The 24,834-nt window shown below is 48.5% G+C and overlaps 1 protein-coding gene and 1 pseudogene across 2 annotated transcripts in view; both read right to left on the reverse strand.

Annotated features, from left to right (window-relative positions):
• The window catches only part of MEGF11 (multiple EGF like domains 11), a 232,206-nt gene that overhangs the window by 124,400 nt on the left and 82,972 nt on the right, over nucleotides 1–24,834 (reverse strand). The window lies entirely within an intron of this gene.
• Nucleotides 8,194–11,091, reverse strand: LOC105868093 (UPF0235 protein C15orf40 pseudogene; annotated as a pseudogene).

Consider the following 24,834-nt stretch of genomic DNA (forward strand, 5'->3'; position numbering starts at 1 on the left):
GAGAAACTACATATCGTGAGTGCCTGGAACAGTCCCAGTTTTCACCTGCCGGCCTGGCGCAATTATTGATAGGCCCTTTGTCTCAAAATTGTCCCAGTCAGGACATGGTTGTGTCACTCAAATCTCTTTAGAGCAGGAAAAGAGGAGAGGAAAGCTGCTTCTGTGACTGATGAACGGTGGTGGGGGGGCCTTTCTCCTGGAGGCCCAGCCCAGACACGACAAGAAATATTCCAGGTGGGCCTTGGGTCACTTGCCCCCCACAGCGTAGCTCCCATGAGTTGTCTCTGTCCCCAGGGCCAAGCGGGGACGTCTGTGCCTTCCTCCTCCCCTACCAGGCCTTCCTCCTCTCTCACCGCTCTGCTAACATCAACGCCCCTCCTGGGGTTCCTGCTTGCGCCCACCGACCGTGTGTCTCCACCCGCCTTCTGGGCTGAGCTGTCCCTTTCCCTGCCCTGCCCCTCTCCCTCCTGGTAACAGAGATTTTCAGTTCTAATCAGGTATTCCTCCCTGTCTCCCCAGCTCATCCTCTGCTGAGCCAGTTGAACTCTTTTCTCCATTCCTGGGAACATTTTTCACCCGTCCTTTCCCCAACCAATGTTATCTCAGCGCTAAGCGGGACCATAATTCTGCCCAGTGTCATGGGAATTCTCAGCCATGTATTTTGCTCCTGACAGTGACAAAGTTCTTCAGGCTCAGACACCTGAGCACACACTCACAGATAAATTCAAGCATACCTCCTCACATACACACGCCACACAGCTGTGATATGTGTGCTATGCACACGCCATGTGCAAATGGCTATTTGCATGACTTGTCCAGAACATGCCACATTCCCACATCACACACACTACATACATGTCAAAAACTTCACATGTAATACCCACCCGTTACAGACTCGTGCTATGCAAACAACATACGTCACTATCCCATGTATGTTGTATACATGCCTCAGATCACACATCCATTATGCACCTTAGTCGCACACGACACACACACACACACACACACACACTGACACACACACTCATACACAGGCTTTGAGCTCCTGCAGTGTTAAGATCCTGCTTAGGGAAAAATGCCCCATTCTTACCACAGAGGCCATGTCCCCCACCAAGCTGCACAAGGACTTTAGCAAGGAACATTCATTACTGCTAATGAGCATTACATGCCTAATTAATTCCCAGGCTTAGTCTGAGGATCCAGCCTGAGGCCTGATTTCCATTCAGGGAAAAATAAGTGGAAATGTAAAAGGGCTCATGTGCCGGGTTGGTCAGACTTAAGGCCCTCTTGCATTTGCCCATCCTGTCCCCAAACCCAGGCCATTGGACTTACCAGCCCAATATGAGAAAAGCAAATACCTTGTCTAAGTGGTTTCCTTTCTGACCCCTTTACGAAGCATCAGGACCAAATTCTGAGTGAATTCTGAGGGGGAGTGAAGACCACAGGGAGAGGAGTGAGGAACAGTTGTGGAAAGCTGAGCCTGACCTGGACTCAAATCCATACTCTGCCACCAATTAAGTGTGTGACCTTGGGCAACTACTTATCTTCTCTGGGCCTCAGTTCCAAATGCATAATATGAGATAATAATAGTTCATGCCTGCTATGGTTTGAATGAGCCTCCCAAACGTTCATGTGTTGGAAACATAATCCCTCTGCCCTCATGAATGGATTAATGTCACTATCACAGGAGTGGGTTCATTATCGTGGGAGTGGCTTTGGTATACAAGCAAGCTGTCCCTGGCTCTCTTGCCCTCTAAGCACGTGGTGCCCTTTGCCATGTCAGGATGCAGGAAGAACACCCTTCCCAGAGGCAGCGCCACGCTTTGGACTTCCCAGTCTCTGGAACCATGAGCTAACTACACCTCTGTTTTTTAAATAAATTACCCAGTCTGTGGTACTTGGCTACAGCAATAGAAAACAGACTGTGACAGAGAATTGGTACTGAGAAGTGGGGTTGTTGCTCTAACAGATACCTGAAAATGTGGAAGTGGCTTTGGAGCCGGGTAATGGGTAGAGGCTGGGATGGTTTGGAAGTGAATACTGGGAAATGCCTGTACTGCCGTGGACAGAGCAGTAGGGCAGTTCTGGTGAGGGCACACAAAAAGGAGAAGACTGGGTAGTCAAAACTTCTTAGAGATGACTTAAGTGGCGGCAATTAGAATGCTGATAGAACTATGGGTGCTAAAGGCCATTCTGATGACGTTTGAGATGGAACTGAGGAACAAGGTACTGGGAGCCGGAGCAAAGGCTGTCCTAGTTACAAAGTAGCAAAGAACCTGGTGGAACTGTGTCTGTGCTGAAGTCTTTATGAAAGGCAGAATTTAAGAGTGACGACCTAGGACATCTGGTGGAAGAAGTATCTAAGCTGCGAAGCATGCATTCTGCTGCACGGCTACTTTTAACTGATTACAGTAAAATAGAAGAGAAAAGAGATGGTTTAAGAATGGAATTTATAATTAAAAGGGAAGCAGAGCAGAAAGATTTGGAAAATTTGCAGCCCGGTCATGCAAAGAGTGAAAAGGCAGGTTTAGGACAGGAAATCCAGGTGTGGCCCAGAGACAGTTTGCTAGAGAGATAACCATGGATAGAAGGGGTGCCTTCCACTGCTCCACCTACTGTGTTTCCCCGAAAATAAGACCTATCCATACCTAGCAGGATTTCTAAGCATTTGCGCAATATAAGCCCTACCCAAAAATAAGACCTAGTGATGGGCGTGGCTACACAGCGCATCTGCACAACCCATGCATTTCGTCGTGGGGAGGTAAAGAAGATGAGCTGCCCTTCTTATCTGCCCCATGAGAGCTCTGTTGCTTGACATGAGAGATTGGGGCCAATGGTTCTAAAGGAAATAGAGTCACAAGAAATTCAGGATGGAATTCGGGGTTTGGAAAGTTATGATGATGTTCCAGAAGAAGACGACTTAACTATATTTGAATAAATGTAGATTGTTGTATTGTACTTTAAAAAAATAACACATGCCCTGAAAATAAGCTCTAGGGTACCTTCTTGAGGAAAAATAAATATAAGACCCTGTCTTATTTGGGGGGAAACATGGTAGGTTCTCTGCTCCGGGCATTGTAGGCACAGTGCTCCCTGGCTGCCCCAGCAGCTGCTCAAGCAGGCCCAGGTGCAGCTTGGGCTGCTACCCTGGAGGGAGCAAGCAGGAAGCCTTGGCAGCAGCCACATGGTGCTAATCTGCAGGTGTGCAGAGCGTGTGGGCTGTGGGGTCGTGGCAGCCTCCACCTAGATTCCAAAGGATGAATCAGACAGCCTGGGGGTCCATGCAGAGATTGTCACAGAGGTGGGGACACCACAGAGAACTCCTACAAGGCCAATGCCACCTGGAAAGAAATGTGGAGTTGGAGCTGTGGCAGAGAGCCCCCACCAGGGCAGTGCCTACTGGACCCGTAGGGGTGGCACTGCCACTGAGACCCCAGAACTGCAGAACTCCCAGCATGCAATGACAGCCTGGGGGAGCTGCAGTCTTGAGACTCCACGCCCAGAGAGCTGAGGCATGGGCTGATCCCAGCAACGCCATGGGGGTGCTGGGGCTGCCTGAGGCCTGGGGGCCCCAACCCCGCCCAGCATGCCCAGGATACAGGACATGGAGTCGAAGGAGATCACTCTCCAGCTTTCAGGATAAATGTGGTTTTTCCCTGTTGGGTTTTGGATTTACTTGGGGCTTGTTACCCCTTCCTTTGTGCCTATTTCTCCCTTTTGGAATGCGAGTGTCTGTCCTATGCCTGTCTCACCATTATATATATATATTTTTTTTTTTTTTTTTTTTTTTGAGATAGAGTCTCGCTCTGTTGTCCATGCTAGAGTGCCGTGGCGTCAGCCTAGCTCACAGCAACCTTCAACTCCAGGGCTCAAGCAATCCTTCTGCCTCAGCCTTCCACGTAGCTGGGACTACAGGCACACACCACCATGCCTGGCTAATTTTTTCTGTATATTTTTAGTTGGCATATAATTTCTTTCTATTTTTAGTAGACACGGGGTGGTCTTGCTCTTGCTCAGGCTGTTTTCGAACTCTTAACCTTGAGCGATCCACCCGCCTTGGCCTCCTAGAGTGCTAGGGATTATAGATATAAGCCATTGCGCTGGCCTCACCATTATATTTTATAAGTAGATAACTTGCTTTGATTTCACAGACTCACAGCTGGAGGGGATTTATGGCAAGATAAATCATGCCTTGAGTCTCACCCATACCCGATTCAGATGAGACTCTGGACTTTTGAGTTGGTGCTGGAACAAGTTAAGACCTTGGGGTTGCTGGGATGGAATGGTTGTTTTGCATGTGAGAAGACATGGATCTTGTGGAATGTTGTGGTTTGAATATGTTACCCAAAGTTCATGTGTTGGAAGCTTAATCCCTCTGCCCTCATGAATGGATTAATGAGGGCTGTGCTCTCATGAATGGATTAATGAGGGCTCTGTCCTCATGAATGGATTAATATCGCCATCAGGGGAGTGGGTCATTATTGTGGGGGTGCCTTTGTTATAAAAATGAGCTCTCTCTGGCTCTCTTGCATGTGACGCCCTCTGCCATGTCACGATGCAGCAGGGAGGCCCTTGCTGGCTGCCAGTGCCAGGCTTTGGACTTTCCAGCCTCCAGAAACACAAGCTAGGCTGGGCGAGGTGGCTCACACCTGTAATCCTAGCACTCTGGGAGGCCGAGGCAGGCGGATCCATCAAGGTCAGGAGTTCAAAACCAGCCTGAGTAAGAGCGAGACCCCCATCTCTACTAAAAATAGAAAGAAATTAATTGGACAACTAAAAATATATAGAAAAAATTAGCCGGGCATGGTGGCGCATGCCTGTGGTCCCAGCTACCTGGGAGGCTGAGGAAGAAGGATTGCTTGAGCCCAGGACTTTAAGGTTGCTAGGCTGATGCCATGGCACTCTAGCCTGGGCAACAGAGTGAGACTCTGTTTCAAACAACAACAAGAACAACAACAACAAAAACCCCACAAGCTAAATACAAGTCTCTTCGTTATAAATTACCCAGTCTGTGGTGTCCTGTTACAGCAGCAGAACACAGACTGACGATCCGTCGGGAGTGTGTTGCATAGTTCAAGTGAGCTGACGCACATAGGGCATGCAGCAAAATGCCTGGCACACAGGATATTATTATTATTTCTTCTGGTATCACTGCTACCACTACTACTGCCCCTCTCATATTCCTGTGGCGTTTAGACTCCTCGGTGTGGAATGTAACACTCTGTGCAACGCGGCCTCCCCTGCACATTCCACCTTTATTTCTCCAACTCCACCTTCCCATAGGCTGACATCTCACACTCATTCCCACTTTGCACATGAGGCCCCTGCCCTGGAGGCCCTTCTTCCTCCTTTGTCTGGCCAAATCTTCCTCTCCTTCAAAGCCAAAGCTCTCATCCAACTTCCACCATGACCCACTGCCTCCACCGGCTCATACTGAGGTCCCTGCATTCGCATTTCTATGGTGTTTCTGATGACGATAAAATGTTTCCAACATATGAAAAGCCATGAAACACACTCGTGTATTACAGTTGTGCATGTTTTTAAGCTTGACACGTATGTATGGAACCTGCGGCAGAGGCTTTGTGTCCTCTGTGCCATGTCCCCCCAGCCCACCTGCTTCCCGCACAGCTGTGGGGACCGCTAGGGGCACCCCGCCAGTAGCCCACTTCATGTGGTCTCTCTGCTTCCCTGCCTTGGGCTCTCTCCTAAATCCCAGGGGGCTGCTCAGTCTGGGCAGGCACAGCCGGAAGGGCTCGGAGCAAGCCTGGGGCCCCCCTCAACTGGTGGGGGGACAGGAGCCTGTGACAACTGCCCCTCTCCCTCTGTCAGAGACGCTTTGTCACGTGCAAGCGGCAGGGGCCTGAGCCCCAGCTGCCACGGCAGTGACCTGCTTTCCCCCTCCCTGTGCTCTCTTCCCGCTCCTTTGTTCTCCTTCCTGACAGCCCCCAGAGGAGCTCTGCGCGTGGCTCTGCTGTCAGGGACCCCACGCTAAGGTAGTGTTGCTTTTGCTCTCCACGTGGCTTTGGAGAACTACCCAGGTTGTTCCAGTAGCTCTAGTTCATCCACGTTCACTGCCAGGCGGCACTCCACAGAAGGGAAGGTCTGAGCAGACACCCCCTTCACCGCCCGTGGACATCACTGCTGCCTCCAGTGCCCCGTGCTCCACGCGGTGCCGCGGTGGACGTGCCTGCCCGTGTCTCCGACAGCCCTAGTGTTGTCTCCGGGCTCGGTGACACCGTGTCACACCCTGCCCCGAGTGCCACCTCATGTTTGGAGTCCATGTCTTCCTAACTAAAGGCAAGCCCTGGAAGGCAGCAGGAGGAAGGGGTGGGGAGGCAAGTTAATTTGCCAAATGCCTTCAGGGGAGAGCTGGTAAAGTTCAGCGCAGGCTGAACTCAGCGTGGGACCCTGCCCGGTACCGCCGCCTACTCTCGGACGGCTGGTCACTCGTGCAGTGAGTTTGCACGTGCCAGGCACATCAGCTGGGGCGACAGGCCTCCGTCGACTTCCCCTTCTTCTAACTGCTCCCTGCATCTTGTTCTTCTCCCTCTTTCTTTCGTTCCTGCTTCCCTGGTGGTCCTCCTAGGCCCCAGGGACCTCTGCAGAGAGCGAGGCATGAGGCAGAGGCTGCCTGGGCCCCCTTCCTGGCCCATCTACTATCCTTGCTGGCAATGAACCGCACTATCTATTTCTTTCTTTATTTTTCAATGTAAAAATGTATTTATTATTAGCTTTTGAAACTTTAATATAAATGTGATTTCTGATAGACTTTGACAAACACTGAAAATAGCTTCCAGGTCCCCTTTCTTCTTTTGCGGATCTTTGGAGATGCTTAAGAACTACTGGATTTGATGATCGCAAGTTATCACGGAAGAAGAACATCATTCAGTGACGTCTCAAAAATTTTAATTCATATCAAGTTACAAATCGTTTTTTGTTTTTTTGTTTTTTTTTTTGAGACAGAGTCTCGCTTTGTTGTCCAGGCTAGAGTGAGTGCCGTGGCATCAGCCTAACTCACAGCAACCTCAATCTCCTGGGCTCAAGCAATCCTGCTGCCTCAGCCTCCCGAGTAGCTGGGACTACAGGCATGCGCCACCATGCCCGGCTAAGTTTTTCTATATATATTAGTTGGCCAATTAGTTTCTTTCTATTTATAGTAGAAACGGGGTCTCATTCTTGCTCAGGCTGGTTCCAAACTCCTGACCTTGAGCAATCCGCCTGCCGCAGCCTCCCAGAGTGCTAGGATTACAGGTGTGAGCCACCGCGCCCAGCCTAAATTATGTCTTTAATATTCTTACCTTTTCATAAAATGTTCAATATAGTCTTTGAAAGATGAAAAAAACATTTTTTTTGTGATTAGATAAGCATCTTAAAGTATAAGGGAAGACTACAGAGCAGTATGACAGGTTTTCCTCTGTCATTTGTGAACTGGATTAAGGCAATCCTAAGAATTTCAGAACCGTTGTGCAGATGTTATCATTTTCATTTACAATCAGGATAATCTGCATTCAGCAAGGAGTCAAGGAATCTGAGTTCCAGTTGCCATCGTGCAAGGTATGACCTTGAGTAAGTCTCTCAACTGGGTATCAGAAGCCGCATCACATAATAAAAGGTGCTTGATCAGGTCACCTTCAATACCCTTTCCAGCTCTGTAATGCCATGACATCAGAGTCACATGTTCCAGGCTGTTTGGGGTCAGGGATTTTAGAACCTATATGATAACGTACAGTACTTTTCAAATTTCTACTTTTTGAATCTTATTTAAATATATGCATATTTTTCCATTTTCTTCTGTGCATTTAAATATATTTTCCTATTTAACAAGACTCTTTGTCATCAGCAATAAAAAAGCTCCCCAATGATGCCTTTCTCATTTCTTGCTTTTCTTTCTTTTTTTTTTTTTTTTGAGACAGAGTCTCACTTTTGTTGCCCAGGCTAGAGTGAGTGCCGTGGAGTCAGCCTAGCTCACAGCAACCTCAAACTCCTGGGCTCAAGCGATCCTCCTGCCTCAGCCTCCCGAGTAGCTGGGACTACAGGCATGCACCACCATGCCTGGCTAATTTTTTGTATATATATTTTTAGTTGGTCAATTAATTTCTTTCTATTTTTAGTAGAGACGGGGTCTCGCTCAGGATGGTTTCGAACTCCCAACCTCGAGCAATCCGCCCGCCTCGGCCTCCCAGAGTGCTAGGATTACAGGCGTGAGCCACCGCGCTCGGCCTTGCTTTTATTTCTTGTTGGCTTCCTTTTTTTTTTTTTTTTTTTTAACTTCTCCAAGATCTCTTCTGGAGCCGTGGAGGCCAAAAGTTTCACTACATTTTCACAAGATTTACCACCCTTCTCCAAAACCACATCACTCTTGCTGAGCTCTAAGACCTTGGGAAGATACAGACAGAGCTCAGCACCAGCCTCTCCCTCTGGCGGCGCTGCAATGGCTACATTTACGGCTTCTGCTGTCAAATCTGCATTTTGTTTGGAGCCGGGTTTGGCATGGATGGCTGCGGTGACAGAACCCTTAGGGTCAACTGCGATAGGAGCTAAGGGAGGAAGTGGTCTCTCTGGTTCCTTGCTCTGGCTCTTACCCTTGTGTGTCGCACCAGACTTCTCAGGCATCTCGGCACTGCCGGAAAGGTGCTGAGCGGAGGCCCGAGTGCCTGGCGCTGCCCCACCCGAGCCACAGCGTCCCAGCCTGGCAGGGTGTCTCTGTGCCAGAAGGACCCCCTGCACCTGCCAACCTGAGTTATTTCTCAGAATGACATCCTGGGAAAGACATTTCATGGCTGTTAACCTGCACGCAGGTGGTCTGCAAGCAGCAGCCCCAGCTTCTTGCTGCTGGGAGGGCAAGCAGCATCCAGCCCTCCAACCACACCCGCCTGCTGCCCCAGGACCAGACCTTATAACATTGGGCATTTCTCCTACTTGCCATGAGCCAGTGAATCGGTGAGCATTTATTGAACACCTAATATAGTCAGGGGATACATTAACCCGCTATCTGCCAAGGTAAGCTTGTTGGTTTTCATGTCTGAGGTCTGCTGCTTTCTTAGTGGATGGCTTCGGGCATGTGACTTAACCTCTCTTTGCCTCAGTTTCCCCAGCTGTAGAACAGGGATAAAAACAGGCTCTGCCTCATAGGGTTGCTGTGAGGTCAAAAGTAGCAATCACGTGTAAGTACACATAGAACAGCGCCTGGTGCTCCTTGAGGGTTAGTATTATGGCCTGGAAGTTCTCCCGCCCCTATCATGGGTGGGGTGGAGGTGGGGAGGTGGAAACAGAGAGGCTGTCAAACTCAGGAAGCCGGCAGCTCCGCCTCATCATTGTGGGTGCCCTCTGGGGGCAGGACTTTATCTCCCTTATTAGACTAGAATTTTCCCTGAGGTGGGGAGAAAGGAAAATCATCTTCCTTATCAGATGAAGGGTCTCCTGTGGTAGGAACAGTGTTCTCACCAGCCTGGCTGCTGCCCCAGTGTCTAGCCCAGGGCCCCTCCTGGAGCCAAGGGCAGGTGATGGGGACAAGGACAGGAGGCATCCTCCACCCTGACATCCCCAGGGCCACATGATACCTGCAAGTTTGAATAATTAACAGGAAATGTAAAAACAACTGGTTGGGACATTCAAAATATTCTTTTTATTATCAGCTACTGGTAGCACTTACCAAAGCAGTTTTATATGTAATAAAACTCTTTTATTGTTTCAGTCTTGGCTTGGAGAGGCAGAAAAGGAGAAAAGCCCAGAACCAGGGAGAGCAAGAAGAGGCGTAATTAACAAGATTAATAACAGAAACTTCCTAAGAACGTTAGCAACGATAAACCAAGCACACACCTGGCTTCTCTTCAAAGATAGGGTGACAGGGAGAAGTGGAATTTCTGAGCCCAGGTTTGGGGAGATGTTCACACTCTGGTGTGGAGGAAAGAGCAGGGCTTAGGGGGGAGCTGGGTGCTTCTCCTGGTTTTGCTATTAGAACATGGGCATGTTACGTCTCTGCCTCTGAGCCTCAGTTTTCTCCCCTGTAAAATGGGGGTGGGGGTATGTTTAGGGAATGATCCTTCAAGTCCCCTCAGTGGCTAAAGCTTTGCATCTTTGTGTTGTTAAAATCCATTTTTCACTCTTTCCTTTTCTTTAACCGTGGGGACGAGTAGATTATAGTTTGTTCAGCCTTTAGTTTATCCAAGGTGTTCCAAGTATCCCATCAAAACATGGGAGGTATGCCAGGGCAACATACTGTCTCCATTTTACAGATGAGAAAACTGAGGCCAGGATGAGAGCTTGGTCCCTAGTGCCCCCATTACAACTACTAACAGCCCAAGGTCACGCCTACTATGGAACAGATACCAGGCTGAACCCCAGTTCTGCTTCCAAGGCCTGTGTTCTTCCCACCATATGAGGCAGTTTCTCAGAGCAGATGATGGGAAATGGAGCCAAGTTCACGAAGCCAATCACTTGGGCCTCGCTGGCACCTGGATGCAAAGCAGGCAGGGGTGTATGCAAAGCAGGCAGGGGTGTATGCAAAGCAGGCAGGGGTGTAGGGGTGGGGGGGGGAAGAGAAGTGGGAGCACTAAGGAGGGCTTGGTTTAACCCTTCAGCACCTGTGGGGCTTCACCGCCCACTCGGGGCCACGCTCCTGCCGGTACAGTTTAGGAGACATTTCCTACACTGGGGTCCCCAGCCCAGCAGCACCTGTGTGACTATCTCTGCGAGCTTGCTGTGGAAATGCAAAGTCTCGGCTCCACCTCAGACCTGCTGAATCAGGATGATAAATGGGTGCATTTTATACGGGGTAATGAGGTGGCTGCCCGTGTGATAGAATGTTAGGGATGCCGCGATGTATTACTCCGCTGGAAAACGTCTCCTTTTAGCAGACGTAAGGAGAGAGGGAAGCTGCCATTCCACAGGGAGGAGGCCAGCAAGGACAAAGGCCCCGGGGAAGGCCACAGTGACCCACGCCCTCCGGGCGGGGCTGGGAGGCTTTGCTCAGAGCAGGTTCCTCGACTCAGCCTATCCCCAGCCTGCGAGCCGAATCTCCTAGGGACAGAGGGGAGGGTGGACCTGTGTCTTGGCTTTCTAATGTGCCAAGCACATGAGTTAGACATTTCGCTTTCCTCATTTCATTTAGTTCTCGCAAATGAAAGGTAGGCGGGAAACAGACCCCGTGAGTCGCGCAGGCTGCCCGAGCTTGCTCAAGCGACACTAAGCGGCTGTTGCCAGGGTTCGAGTTTCAACCCAGGTCTTGATGACTTCAAACTCCCACCCCTAATCTCTCTGGAGTCTAGGAAGCCGGCGCTGCCCCAAAGACTGGCACCTTTAGGGCGGGCAGAGCTGAGCCACCTGGCTGAGCGCTCGGAGCAGGGTCAGGTGGAGATGGGGTGACAGTCACCCTTCTCTGATCTCTACCTTGCAGCAAACCCTCCCAAGTGTCAGCTAAAGCTCTGGAGCTGCTGGTCTTGCAACGTTCCCTGGGGTTTAACGAATGGCGATGCCAAATGTGGTGTCAGAGGGGCTCACAGTCCAACGGGGGAGACACGCACAACCCAGCTGGAATAGTTACTAATGGCAGACACTAGTGGCCACGTCCCAAAGTGAGTGGGTTAGCAAGCCAGAGGCGGGAAAGAGAGCTGAGTGTGACCAGGAGCCACTCGGGAGGGCTTCCCAGGTGAGGTGGCAGGTGACAGGTGGGTCTCTGGCACTGAGATTCAGCACCCGCGTTGGCAGTGGCTGTGGAAAGCCAGGCACTTCAGACCGGCCCTTCATCAGGGCTCCACAACAATTCCAGATGTTTCACTGATGTGTTCCTGGCCTCTTTCCCATCTGATAATTACCTTTTAATGACGCGCATTAATGCAGATTGGGTACACCAGCAAGTGTGCTTCACAGAGAATGCGTACTCGGTCCTCCAGGTAGGGCCCCCCAAGCCTGACAAGGTGAGGCAGGCACTCTTTAGTGGGGGTCGGGGGGAAGCCGGGCCAGGGGCTGGTTATGTGGGCACAGAGGGGCTGTTCCAAACGGGAAGTCTGAAGCCGGTGGATGAGGATGGGGAGGGGAAGTTGAGCACCTTGTTCATCTCTCTTTCGGAGCCCTCACGTCACTGCTGTGATCACGCACATCCATGCCTCCAACTAGACTGAAGCTCCAGGGCACAGGAACGCCATGCATGGTTGCGTAAGTTGTGTACTGCTCAAGGTGCTTGGCCAAGGGGAAGATGGGGCTGGAATCCAGTCTGCCCTCAACTGCCCTAGCACGGAGTTGAGTCCACTCAGAGGAAGGGCCACCTTTTTATGGTTTTCAAGAGGCCGTCCTTTAGGCTGTCAGTGGCCCTGCCCGAGACTGTGCCTGTTTGGCCCCAGCTGTAGTCCTGTCACTCAGTACATGTCTGTTATGCCAATATACGAATAAAAACAAGTGAGAATCCACAAACGACAGCATGGGATAAAAGAACAACTCTTTCTTTTATGGACGGGTTTTTTATTCCTAATTCACAAACAAAAGCTGACTTGAAAGTTGGGGCAGGAACTGTGGCTTCTACTTTTCTTGAGTATTTCCACACTTCCCACTTCTCCCTCTGTAAGCCAAACACAGCTCCGAGCACACAACAGATCTTTGGTAAATTGACTGACTGGGACAGAGAGAAACTCATGTGTATCAGGGCATAGCATGAGCCAGGTTAATGAACAAGCACTTGCTGTGGAGCAAGGATGCAAGCTGCCTGCCTTGGGCTTCCTACAGAGCAAGAAAAATACCTTCTCTGGACCTCAGTTTTCCTGTCTGTAAAGTGGAGAGACCGAAAACTCCTATTTCATAGGGTTTCTATGAGAGCAAATGAAATTATGTAGGAGAAAGAGCTTTGTAACTTCTGAGCTGCTACACAACGACAGTTCCCAGGCAGTGAGCATTGCTTTGTGCAACGCACTGAACTAAGTGCTTCTGATGCACTGGTCAAAGGCTGGCAAACTGTGGCCTGTGGGTCAAACCTGGACTGCCACTTGTTTTTGTTAAATCACAGCCATGCCATTCCTTTGTCTACTGTCTGTATCTTCTCTTCGTCTACAGCGGCACAGTTGAGTAGTGCAACAGAAACCTTATATGTGGCTCACAAAGCTTAAAATATTTACTATCTGGCCGATTCCTGTATCAACTCCTTTAAGCCTATTCACCACCCTTTGAGTTAAGTGCTATTATTGTCACCCCCATTTTACAGACGATAAAACCAAGACACAGTGCAGTTAAGTTACTTGCCCAAAGTCACACGGCAGGGAAGACAGGCAGGGGCCTGAGTCTGTGCCCTTAAAAACCAAATCATCCTGCCTCTCTTGTCCCTAAAGCAGCATTTCTGATGATAAGGGTCATCGCAAGGTCCTAGGCCCCAAGGACAAAGAGGCTCTGGGGCAACAGCTTAAAGCCCACCTAGAAGGAGGTCCCTGCTCACGCGGCAGGGAGGGAAGGCACAGATTCCATTACCCAGGGGATGTGGTCAGGGCTGAAATGTGAAATGAGACCAAGAAAGGTTCAGATAAACTTCCAGGGAACAGATAATTTTCTAAAGGACCTCAGATCCCTGGGGGAACAGATCAGTTTCCTGTGGCTGCTGTAACCAAGTACCTCAAACTGGGTGGCTTAAAACATAAAAATGTCTCGTCTCACAGTTCTGGAGCCAGAAGTTCTGAAATCAAAGTGTTGGCAGGGACACACCCCCCTCTGAAATCTCCGGTATTGCGCTTTAATTTCTTGCTTCTTATTTTTTATGTATCTGTTGTAGGTTTTTTGATTTGAGGTTACCATGAGGCTTGCAAAAAAACAGTTTATAGCCAATTATTTTATACAGATCACAAAGAGAAATCTAACAGAAATTCTACCTGTTAACTACATCCTCCTCCCCCCCGCCCCCCATTTTTAACTTTTTGTTATTTTGCATCCATATCTTATTATACTGTCTGTCTTTCAAAAAGTTGTAGTTATTTTTGATAGGTTTGTCTTCTGGTCTTCCTACTCAAGATATAAGTGGTTTATGCACCCCAATTACAGCAATGGGGTATTCTGTATTTGTGTACTTGCTGTTACCAGTTAGTTGTATACCTTCAGATGATTTCTTATTATTCATTAATGCCATTTTCTTTCAGATTGAAGAACTCCTTTTAGCATTTTTTGTAGGACAGGTCTGTTGTAAATGAAATCCCTCAGCTTTTGTTTGTCTGGGTAAGTTTTTATTTCTCCTTCATGTTTGAAGGATATTTTTTGCAGGACACAATATTCTAGGGTTAAGGTTTTCTTCCTTCAGCACTTTGAATATGCCATGCCACTCTCTCCTGGCCTGCAAAATTTCCACCAAGAAGTCTGCTGCCAGGCGCAGTGGAGCTCCTTTATATGTTATTTATTTCCTTTTTCTTGCTTCCCTTAGACCTTTACTTTATCCATGACCTTTGGACCTTGGTTATTATATGCCTTGAGGTTGTCTTGTTTGGGTTAAATATGCTTGGTGTTCTATGACCTTATTGTACCTGAATATTGATATCTTTCTCTAGGTTAGGAAAGTTCTCTGTTATTATTTGTCTGAATAAGTTTTCTATCCCAATCTCTTTCTTTACCTCTTCTTTAAGGCCAGTAACTCTTAGATTTTTCCCTTTTGAGGGTATCTTCTGGATTTTATAGGTTTGCTTCATTCTTTTTTTATTTTTTCTCTTCTGACTATGTAGTCCCAAATATCCTGTCTTTTAGCTCACTAATTCTTTCTTCTGATCAGTCAATTCTGCTATTGAGAGTCTCTGATGTATTTCTTAGTCTGTCAATTGAATTCCTTAAGTCCAGAATTTTGGCTTGATTTTATTATTATTATTATTTCAATCTCTTTGTTAAATTTCTCTGGTAGGCTTTTGAATTCCTTCTCTGTGTTGTCTTGAAGTTCACTGAACTTCTTTAGGACAGCTATTTTGAATTCTTTGTCTGGAAGGTCACCTATCTCCATTGCTCCAGGATTGGTCACTGGTGCCTTATTTAGTTCGTTTGGTGAGGTCATGCTTTTCTGGGCGTTCTTGGTGCTTGTGGACGTTCATCAAGGTCTGGGCACTGTAGAGTTAGGTATTTAATTTAACCTTCACAGTCTGGGCTTGTTTGAACCCATCCTTCTTGAGAAGGCTTTCCAGGTATTCAAAGGGAACTGAGTGTTGTGATCTAAGTCTTTGGTCACTGCAGCTGTTGATCAGCACTGGGGGTGCCCCAAGCCCAGTAATGCTGTGACTCTTGTAGATTCTTGGTGGTATGGCATTGGTACGGGTTTGGGTAGGATGTGGGAAAATTCCCTGGATTACCAGGCAAAGTCTCTCTTCCCTCGCTCTCCGTGCTGGGCTGCTGGAGTTGGGGGAGGAGTGACACCCCCTTGTGGCCACCAATGCCAGGTCACACCAGCCCAGTCGCACCCAAAGCCTGTGTTGACTGTTGCCTGGCTATCTCTGATGTTTATTCAAAGCCCAAATGTTCTTTAGTCAGCAGGTGGCAAATCCTGCTAGGACTAGGCCCTTGCCTTCAGGGCAGCATGTTTCCCTCTGGCCCAGGCTGGGTCCAGAAATGCCTTCCAGGAACTAAGGCCTAGATTCAGGGGCTTCAGGAATCTGCTTGGTGCTTCTTTATTTTACTAGGGCTGAGCTGGTACCCAAGATGCAAAACAATGTCCTTTGAACTTTTCTCTTTCCTTTCCCCAAGTGGAAGAAGGCTCCTGAGCTGCACTGCCTGTAGCGGGGAAGGGGAGGTGACACAGGCCCTGGCGTGGCTGCCACCAGTAGTGTCTCCTGGGTTAGGTGCACCCCGAGTCCACTGGCTCTGGGCCAGCACAGTCACAGGATTTGCCCAAGGACTGCAGCCCCTGTGGCCTGACTGCCTTAACAAACTGAGTGCAGGTCCCGGGCTGCTTTTTGTCAGCTGGCAGTGGGGCTGGCTGGAATTCAGGTTTTGGGGTGGAGGATTTCTCTCTGGCAAGGCCAGTCTAAATGCTCCCTTCATGGGCACCGGCAGAATCGTGCCCTGTGCGGTCACCTGTGCCAGGGCAGCCCTGACTTCCAATGCAAAGTCCCACAATCATTTCACGTTCCCTCCCCCAGGCTCACAGAGCACTGCTGGGACATGGGGGAGGGGTGGCATAAGCAATGCAAGATCGTCTTTTCTGCCCTCTTTGGTGCCTCTTTCCTTGATATAATGTCACAACCAGGTAGTATGATCGCTCACTAGATTTTTGGTCCTTCTGAAAGTTCTTGGTTGCAAGGATAGTTGTTGAATTTGGTGTTGACAAGGAGGGATGATCACTGGAGGTTTCTATTAGGCCATCCTGCTCCTCTGAAATCCATTAGGGAATCCTTCTTTGCCTCTCCCAGCTTCTGGCGGCTGCTGGCAGTCTCTGGCACCCCTTGGCTTGCGGCTGCCTCACTCTCTGCCATCACATGGTGTTCTCGCCGTTTGCTCCTGTCTGTATGTGGCCATCTTCTTACAAGGACACCAGTCATGTTGGATTAGGTGCCCAACCTCCTCTAGTATGACCTCATCTTAATTTTACTGATTATATCTGCAACGACCTTATTTCCGAGTAAGGTCACATTCTGAGGTATTGGGGGCGGTTAGGACTTCAACATATCTTTTTTGAGGGGACACAATTCGTCGTGTAACAGGGAATGCCTCAAAACTCTGAGGGGCTATCTCAACGCTTCCCTGATTCAGGGAGCCAGCCAGAGACAGAGAGAAGGCCCACAGGCCTTCAGGTACATGGGGTGGGTTCATGGCTATTTCCATCACAAATATTCTCTTCTAGAGCTTTCCTTGTTTCCATAGATCTAGAGCTCCTTGAGGCTGGGTCTGCGTCTTATTTCCTCTGTCTCCAACAGGTGCTAGCATACAGTAGGTGCTCAATAGTGGCTGGCAACCCAAAATGTTCATGCCAAACTGCCCCTCAATGTCACTGTCAGAAAAGCAGCTGGGCCAGAGGGCTCTGTGGGTCGTCATGGGCTGAAATCAGATGCAAGTGAACAGGGCCTTGCAGGCCAGCTGGGATGCCGGGGGCATCCTGGGGACTGAGCTGGGCCCATCTGCCGTCCTGGCAGGGCTTCTGGGGGACGTCTGGGCAGAGGCCACACTAATGCCAGATGACGCACAGCCCAGCCGGCCCTTCGCCTGCGTGTTTGCACAGCTAATGTAATTATGCCCGCGGGATGTTGACACAAGAGAAGCCATGTTTGAGAAGACCTTATCAGCCACCCAAAGAGTCCCAGATTGCCGCAGCAGAAAGGTTCTCGCACAAATGCAATCTAAGGAACGTGGCATCCGGAAGAGCTGGCTGCAGGCTGGCCCTGCTGAGAAACAAGACTCTTGAGGAGCTGACTCGGGGCAGAAACGTGCACCAGGAACCTACTAACGGCCCCACACAGGCCTCAGTCACTCATTTAATGAGGACACTGTGGGTAGCTTCTAGTCAACCGAGCACTGGGGATTCGAGGTTGAAAAGGAACCCGATGCCAGCCGCAAAGGAGGAAAGATACACGGAAATAAGTAACCATATGCTGAGATATTTACAGATGAACCAGCATGATGCCCGGCCAAGGAGGAAAGTAAGTGGGAATACAGAAAAACCAGAGTGGCCAGGAGTTGATGTTTGTTGGAGCCGGGTGATGATTACGTGGGATTCATTATATTAATATTATTCCTCTACTATTGCATATATTTGAAATCCTCCACAGCAAGGGTTTTTAGAAATAAAAACTCAAAAGAAGACACAAGGGCACTTGGTAAAACGGGAAGAAAGAGTTTTAAGACTGCTTCCCACAGGAGGCCATGATCTGGGTCTAATCTGAGCAAGCAGAGAAAACTTGTACCGCCGGGCGGCTTACACAAAGCAACAGACATCTGTTACACAAGATGATGTGGAAGGAAGATGGTTTCTAGCACCACCCAGACCTGAGCTGAAATCCCACCCACAAATTTGGGAAAATAATATATGCCTTATAGAGTAGTTGCTGGTGTTAAGAAAGGTGGTGGATGAGAAGGGGTGACACAGTAGGCACTGGATCAATGACCATTTCATCCACCCTTCCACCCATCGATCGATTGATCCATCCACCCATCATCACACTGTATTGTCTCTGTGCTCCAGTCTACACTGCAAACTCCTTTAATGCAGAAAGGGTCAGTTACGTCTTTATACCCTGATGCCAGGCACAGGGTCAGTGCCCCAGAAAGTGTTCCCTGATTCTCTTCTCAAGAGTAAACAGGTGATGGGAAGTCCCCTTCATCTGCACAGATCTGGGGGATGGGGAGAATGGAGAGGAGGTGTCTCAACTGGGAGGCTTGTGTCCACAGAATGGAGAGACGGGGCAGAGTCTTTGGAGGGGTGGGGAACCTGAGGTCTTAAAGCCACATGTGGTCTCCTAGGTCCTTAAGTGCAGCCTTTTGACTGAATCCAAATATTATAGAACAAATCCTTTTCCTTTTATTAATACATTTTTTTGTCTTTAATATTTGTATGTTTTAAATGAGCATATTTAAAATACCAAAGAGTAAAATAAATTTCAACAAAATAATCCTCCCAGATTGACCGGCACAATTAGAACATTAATAAGCCATAAGGGCCAAATTGACAGCTGCTACACTCTTGTTTTAGTTCTAACTTCCCCCGCCTGACTGGCACCACTATTGCATGAGGCTGGTTGGCGAGAGTTTATGGGAATTAAGTACACCTGTCTGTTACCAGCTTTTGACAACAGTGCACTGTGCTTATGTTTGAAGTGGAGTTTGTGAACAGCTCCACAGTATTTTTTAATTCTGTCTGCTTAACAGCCCATGATGTCAAAGAAGACCAAGAGAATGCTACAGGAAGAAAAGAGATTTTTTAATGAGGATTGGGAATTGCAATATTATCTTGTTTCTGCTAAAGATAAGATGATTTGCATACTTTGTGATACTGCAATATGCACATTAAAGAAATTCAATGCTCATCAGCATTGTAACATTCATAAGGAGTGTTTAAATTAGAGGAAGAGGCATGAAAGTTTGTATTGCAGAAATTAAAAGATGAAAAGCAAAAGCAAAGACAATTCTTTCAAGCAGCAATAAGACCTGTAAGTAATATCTCTGAAGCAACTTATAAAGCAGCTTATATACTCAGGGAGAAAAAAGAAGCCATTCAGTGATGTAGAAATTGTGAAAGAATGCATTGTTGAAGTTGTAGGTTGCTTAGACACTGGTAACATCTCAAAGTACAAACAACTGCATCTCCCAAGGAGAACCATAACCGATTAGCAGCATGAATTAGCCTTCAACTTAATAGAACAACTTCATGTGATACATATTGCATGAAATATACATTATTCAATCACTTTGGATGAATCAACTGACACTACTGACTTGGCACAGGTTTTTTTTTTTTTTTTTTTCAGGGCTTCCTCTTCTTGGTATTGGCACAGGTTTTATACTTCATTTGGGTCATAACTGAAGATTTTCTTTGCTATGAAGAGTTACTCATTTTGGGCACTCTTGGGAACAGAACACGGGAATAGATATTGTCAACAACTTTCAAGATAAATGTCATGAAGTTGGACTGATTTTGGTAAATTTAGTGAGTGTACATACAGATGGTGCACCTTCCATGACAGGAAAACATGAAGGGTTTTTGCACAGATAAAAAAATGTATTAAGAGACCCAGATGCTCTCATTTCTTTTAATTATAATCTTGCATCAGCAAAATCTCTGTGCTAATGCTATTTTAAGTGACACTTTGCCACAAGTTATACGTATTGTTAACTATATTCATGCAAATGCAACACAGCATCTTCAGTTACATGCTAAAGTGGAAGGGTGAGGTATTCAGTGTGGATTTGCCATGTCATTCTAAAGTGTGTTGGATATCCCAGGGACGGGTGTTAGCCAAAACTTTATCTCTGCAAGAACAGATAGTTAAATTTTATGAAACAATATGAATTACTAAAAGAAGATTTCTATAGGAATGCAGCACTTATGTGTGACATCATGTCAAATCGAAACAACTTGAATATTGCTTTGCAAGGTAAAACTAAGTCTGTATACGGTATGTGGCAAAAAAAAATCCAAGCATTTTGAAAAAAGCTATCTTTTTCTCACTTCTTCAAAAGGAAATTTCAGATGAACATTTCCCCAGTTAGCAAAGGATACTGATGAGCAGGATGATATACACGAATCATTTGAAGAATGCACAGCTGTTATAGACTTATTAATTGGAGACTACAATGAAAGGTTCTCTGACTTTGCAAATCATCACATCACACTCAAATTATCATTTCAGCCTCACCTAGTTGATATCACCAAGGCACCTAAAGAACTACAGATGGAATTGATTGAGCTCTCAGTAGATGTCATTTTAAAGTCACTGTTCGATGCTAAGAAAGATCCAACTGAAATATGGAAAATGCAGTAGAGAACCCTCGCCTTTGGCAACATGCCTAAAAAATGCTTTCTTCAACCACTTATTGCTGTGAATCTCTATTTTCCTACCTAACTCAAATCAAGACACCCTTGAGGTCACAAAAGACTTGACACCCATCTAGAGGACCAACTGAGACTGTGGACCTCCATGCTGCAACCAAATATTCGAATGCTTTTCAATAAAAAAACAGATGCAACAAAGTCATTAAAAGGTTAGTTAACTTTAAAGTTAACAAATAGTTTTCATTTTTTGACATTATTAAGTATATAGTAGTTAGATTTTCACAAAATACTGTACATTTTTAAGTATATCTAATTGAAATTTCTTGACTGCACCCTTATTTGATTACAGCTAACTTAATCCTTCCAACATGAAAAGGTTCCCCACCCCTGGTCTTAGCAGTGCTCTGCAGAGGGGACAGTCTGGATTATAAAGCGCAAACAGTGCAAGATGAAAAAATATGTTAAGTCAGGACAGTCTGGGTCATGCTGCTAGAACAAACAACCCCTAAATCTAAGAGGCTTAACACAACCAAAATCTATACATTGCTCATACAAAGTCTAACTGTGGGTCCAGGCAGCTTTCCAAGGCAGGTGGCCTTCATGCAGTGATCCAGGCACTCCCACGCTGTGGCTCTACTGTCTGAACATGAGGCTGCCACATCTGCCATGCAGGAGAGAGGCCTCGTCATACCTTCCCCTCTCCTGTGCATGCCTGGCTGTGGTCCTTTGGCTATAGAGCCAGCGGGACAAAAAGAAAGAAAGAAAAGAAAAAGAAAAGAAAAAGAAAAAGAAAAAGAAAAAGAAAAAGAAAAAGAAAAAGAAAAAGAAAAGAAGCCAGCAGGGCTTTTGTCTAAGGGTCCGGAGCCACAGGCGGGAGAGAGTGGTGGGATGGGGAGCCAGCTGCCACCTGCCTGTCCATGTGAGGGACTGTCCCAGGGCTCACCTTCCCATTCCATGACCTCAGCAGCAGCTGCCTCTGATTCGGGGGTCCCTGGGCTTGGCATCTCAGCACGACCATCTGAGCAGAGGTATCAACGCCCACCCGTAGTCCGTGTGCTCTGCCCCACTTCCCAGCCCCTGTGGCCGGGCAGGGCTGTGAGGCCAGTCCTGGCAAGCAGGCTGTGAGTGAGAGACACGTGTCACCTCCAACTGAAGCACGGAAGAGTGGGACACATACTCTGAGTCCCTTGTTTTCTAACAACAGCGGTGCTTCATGTGGGCAATAAGGACTATTGTGTCCTCATTCTGCAGTTGTGGCCAAGAGGCTCAGAGGGATGAAGTGACTTGCTCCAGGTCACACCGAGACTAAGTGGCGGGGAGCTGTCTCTCCACTCTTTCTTGGCTTATTTTGTTCTTTCCCTCCCTGCTAGCTTGTCACTCTCCCCCTACTCCTTAACACACATCCACTATCCCAAATCACCAGATATCCACACTTCCCCAACATCCCACTTAACGTTTGGAAGTCCCTGACCTAACAGAGGAAGTGCCACCTCAGCCTCAGCAAGCCCCCTTCCGAAAGGGCGGGCACCCAGCCTGCGGCGCGGCTGCCGGGCAGGGGCGTGGCGGTCAGGCTCTCTCTAGAGCTCAGCTGAAGCCGAAGGGACAGCAGAGCTGGGAGGGTGGCCGGACCGTTGGGTTGGACGTTACTGAGCCCAATTGCAGACTGCAGCTGAGTGCGGAGGGGGCCTGGCTCTTGGCTGAGGCTTCCTACACAAGCTTAGATTGGGCGCCAGGGTAAAGGGGGCTTCCCTGCCTGCTTTGTTCTTAAGAGATTTGTTCATTTGTAGCAGACGTCACACCCACTTCTGAAGAAATGCTAAGGGCACCCTGTCCCCCCACCCACCCCAGTGTGGCATTGCTGACACAGGGAATAGCTTGTGCTCTTGTGCTTGCCTGCCTCCATGTCTTAGCCCGGGCTGTCCCCTACCATAAGTAGCCTTCCCTCACCTCTGCCCGGTCAGCTCTGCATGAAGCTCATGCCAGTTAACCTGTCACCCCCCTCCCAGCGTCACCTGTGAGGACAGGGACAATGAGAGCAGGGAGGTCTTCTTCCCCAGGTCCCCTCTGCAGGTGACATGTTGCTCTTTGGGAAGTGATGCTGTCAGTGAATGTACTAAATCACTAAATGTGGATTTCTCTGCAACTCCTCAAGTTCATCTGACTCGCAGCAGAGTCCAAAAGGCTGAGTCAAAAGGGAGCCACACAGGGTGTTGGGCTGACCCTCTGCCCTTCAAAGGCGGACTCAGGAGGCAACATCTCTGAAGAGTTCAGTTAGGTCCTCTCCAAATGCCTGCCACTGAGAATGGGCATTTAAAAAGCTGTTGAGCAGTTTGCAGCACGGCATAGCAAAAAGAACATTTTTTTTTTCTTTCAACAGACAGAAGCGGGTTGGAATCCCAGCCCTGCCCTTTACTAGCTGCGTGACCTTGGGCCAGTTACTGAACATCTCTGAATCTCTGCTTCTTCCACCATTTGCTAGCTAGGCAAGTTATTTATCTTCTCTGAGCCTTGCTTTCCCCAATTACAAGAAGAGACTGATTCTATCCTCCTCATGAGCTTGTTTTAAGGATCAAATGAAATACGAACACACACACACACCCCGCATTGGGAATAATAAACACCGGCTGCCCTATCTGTCTTTATCATGACCCATTAGTGGCCTGCTCCATTCCAGAGAATAATATCTGGTATCTGGAACAGACACCTCTTCAGTTCCTTTCATGTCCTCTCCATTTCAGATCCTTTCTCCCTGGCCCGCAAGCTCCATCCGAGCACCAGTGAAGCTGTGTGAAAAGATGAGAACAAAAGGAGGCGACAGCAGGCAGGAGGCCGGTGAGCCTGGGGGACTCAGGGCAGAGTGGCTCTTGGAAAACGCCGGCGGGGGGGGGGGCTGCTCTGCAGGTGTCCCCCAGGACTGGGACTGAGAGATGGCTCCTTAGCCTACTTGGCGGGGCAGCAGTGTGGCGTGAAGAAGAAGGTGCCACACTGGGCCTGGGGTGGAGGGGATGCCTGAGGGGACATTAAGTGACCTCCATAGCCCTGGGAGGAACGTTTATTTTTCCACCTACCTATGGAGCAGCCTCACAGAGCAGGGATTAGGTGACCCGAGGAGGAGCTCCATGGCTCTCTCTAAACTTGCAGATCCTGCACGATGTCACCAAGGGAGACCCGGAAGATGCCCTACTCTGGGAGGTTTAAAGAAAAGGAGAAACAGCCATCTGCGTGGGTTTCAACAAGGGAGAGATGATTTCTCTCTGCAGCCCGGGGGCTCTGCTGGGCTCAGCAGCCATGTGAGCAAGTCGCCTTCTGCACCTGCCTCGCAGGGCAGCCTGATGATCAAAGGAAATGATGCACATGGAGACATTCTGTGGGCTGGTCCACTGACACCCAGCGCCTGGCCTATGCTGGCTGACAACTTCCCGCCCACCTGCCACCCTGGTGGGAGGCACACTGGCCATCTGAGGCCCAGATGGGCAAGAGAGTCCACGGGAGGCTCACTTGCCCCATAAGTGACATCATAAGTTCCAGGCAGCACCAGAATTCACAGACAAGATCCTAATTGCTATCTTTTGTGGAAACCTCCAGGGCCATGTGCTGAGCACTCTACAGGTGTTACACCTTTCAGACCTCCAAACAGCCTTGTGAGGGGCAGAGTTCAGCATTCCCATTTTCCATTAGGGAAAATCAAGGTTCAATGATCTTCAGCCCAGCTCTCTCTGAAACAGGAGAGAAGGGCTGAGGAAGAGAGCTGGGAGTGGGGCGCTGGGCATTCTTGGGAGGGGCAGCCACAGGGCCCAGGTAGCACCTCTCACCCTCCACAGGCCTTGGCCCCCCCAAGTCGGAGCACATGCCAGAGCCAGCCCTGCCTTTGGGACCTGTAAGTGTTGGCCGATTGGCTGTTATTTCCTATGCTTACTGCAAACCAGGCCAGGATCTACTTCTCGTGCAGAGGGTGGGGATTTGTTCCCTATTATCCTCCTTATCACAGAGCGCCTGTATCCTAGGTTCCAACTCTGGGTATTAAATTGTGTTGTTCTGGGGGCCCCTGGGCCAGGGAAAGGGTTGGGGTGGGGGTAAAGGTGACAAAAGAGAAGGGCTGGTGTGTTCATAGTTCTAATTTACTGACAGCAATTAGCTTCCTAAAATGGCTAACCTTTCCACCTCCTGCCTGCCTTCGCTGGGGGAACTATTGACATTTAGAATCTATCTGCAAGCCAAGTGCCGCAGTGAGGGAGCCGATGTTTTTTTAATGGGGACTTGCGCCTGTGGATGTGTCTCCCCGCCCTGTGCCATTTGCATACCTTACAGGGTGCAGGTAGAGCTGCATTTTAACAGCTTTGCTGGCTTTCTGGAAAAGTGAATGCCAGTGATTGTGGGGATTCTTACACATAACGACTTCCAGATGCGGCTCC

Source organism: Microcebus murinus, chromosome 6, assembly GCF_040939455.1.
Source record: "Microcebus murinus isolate Inina chromosome 6, M.murinus_Inina_mat1.0, whole genome shotgun sequence".
Classification (NCBI taxonomy): domain Eukaryota; kingdom Metazoa; phylum Chordata; class Mammalia; order Primates; family Cheirogaleidae; genus Microcebus; species Microcebus murinus.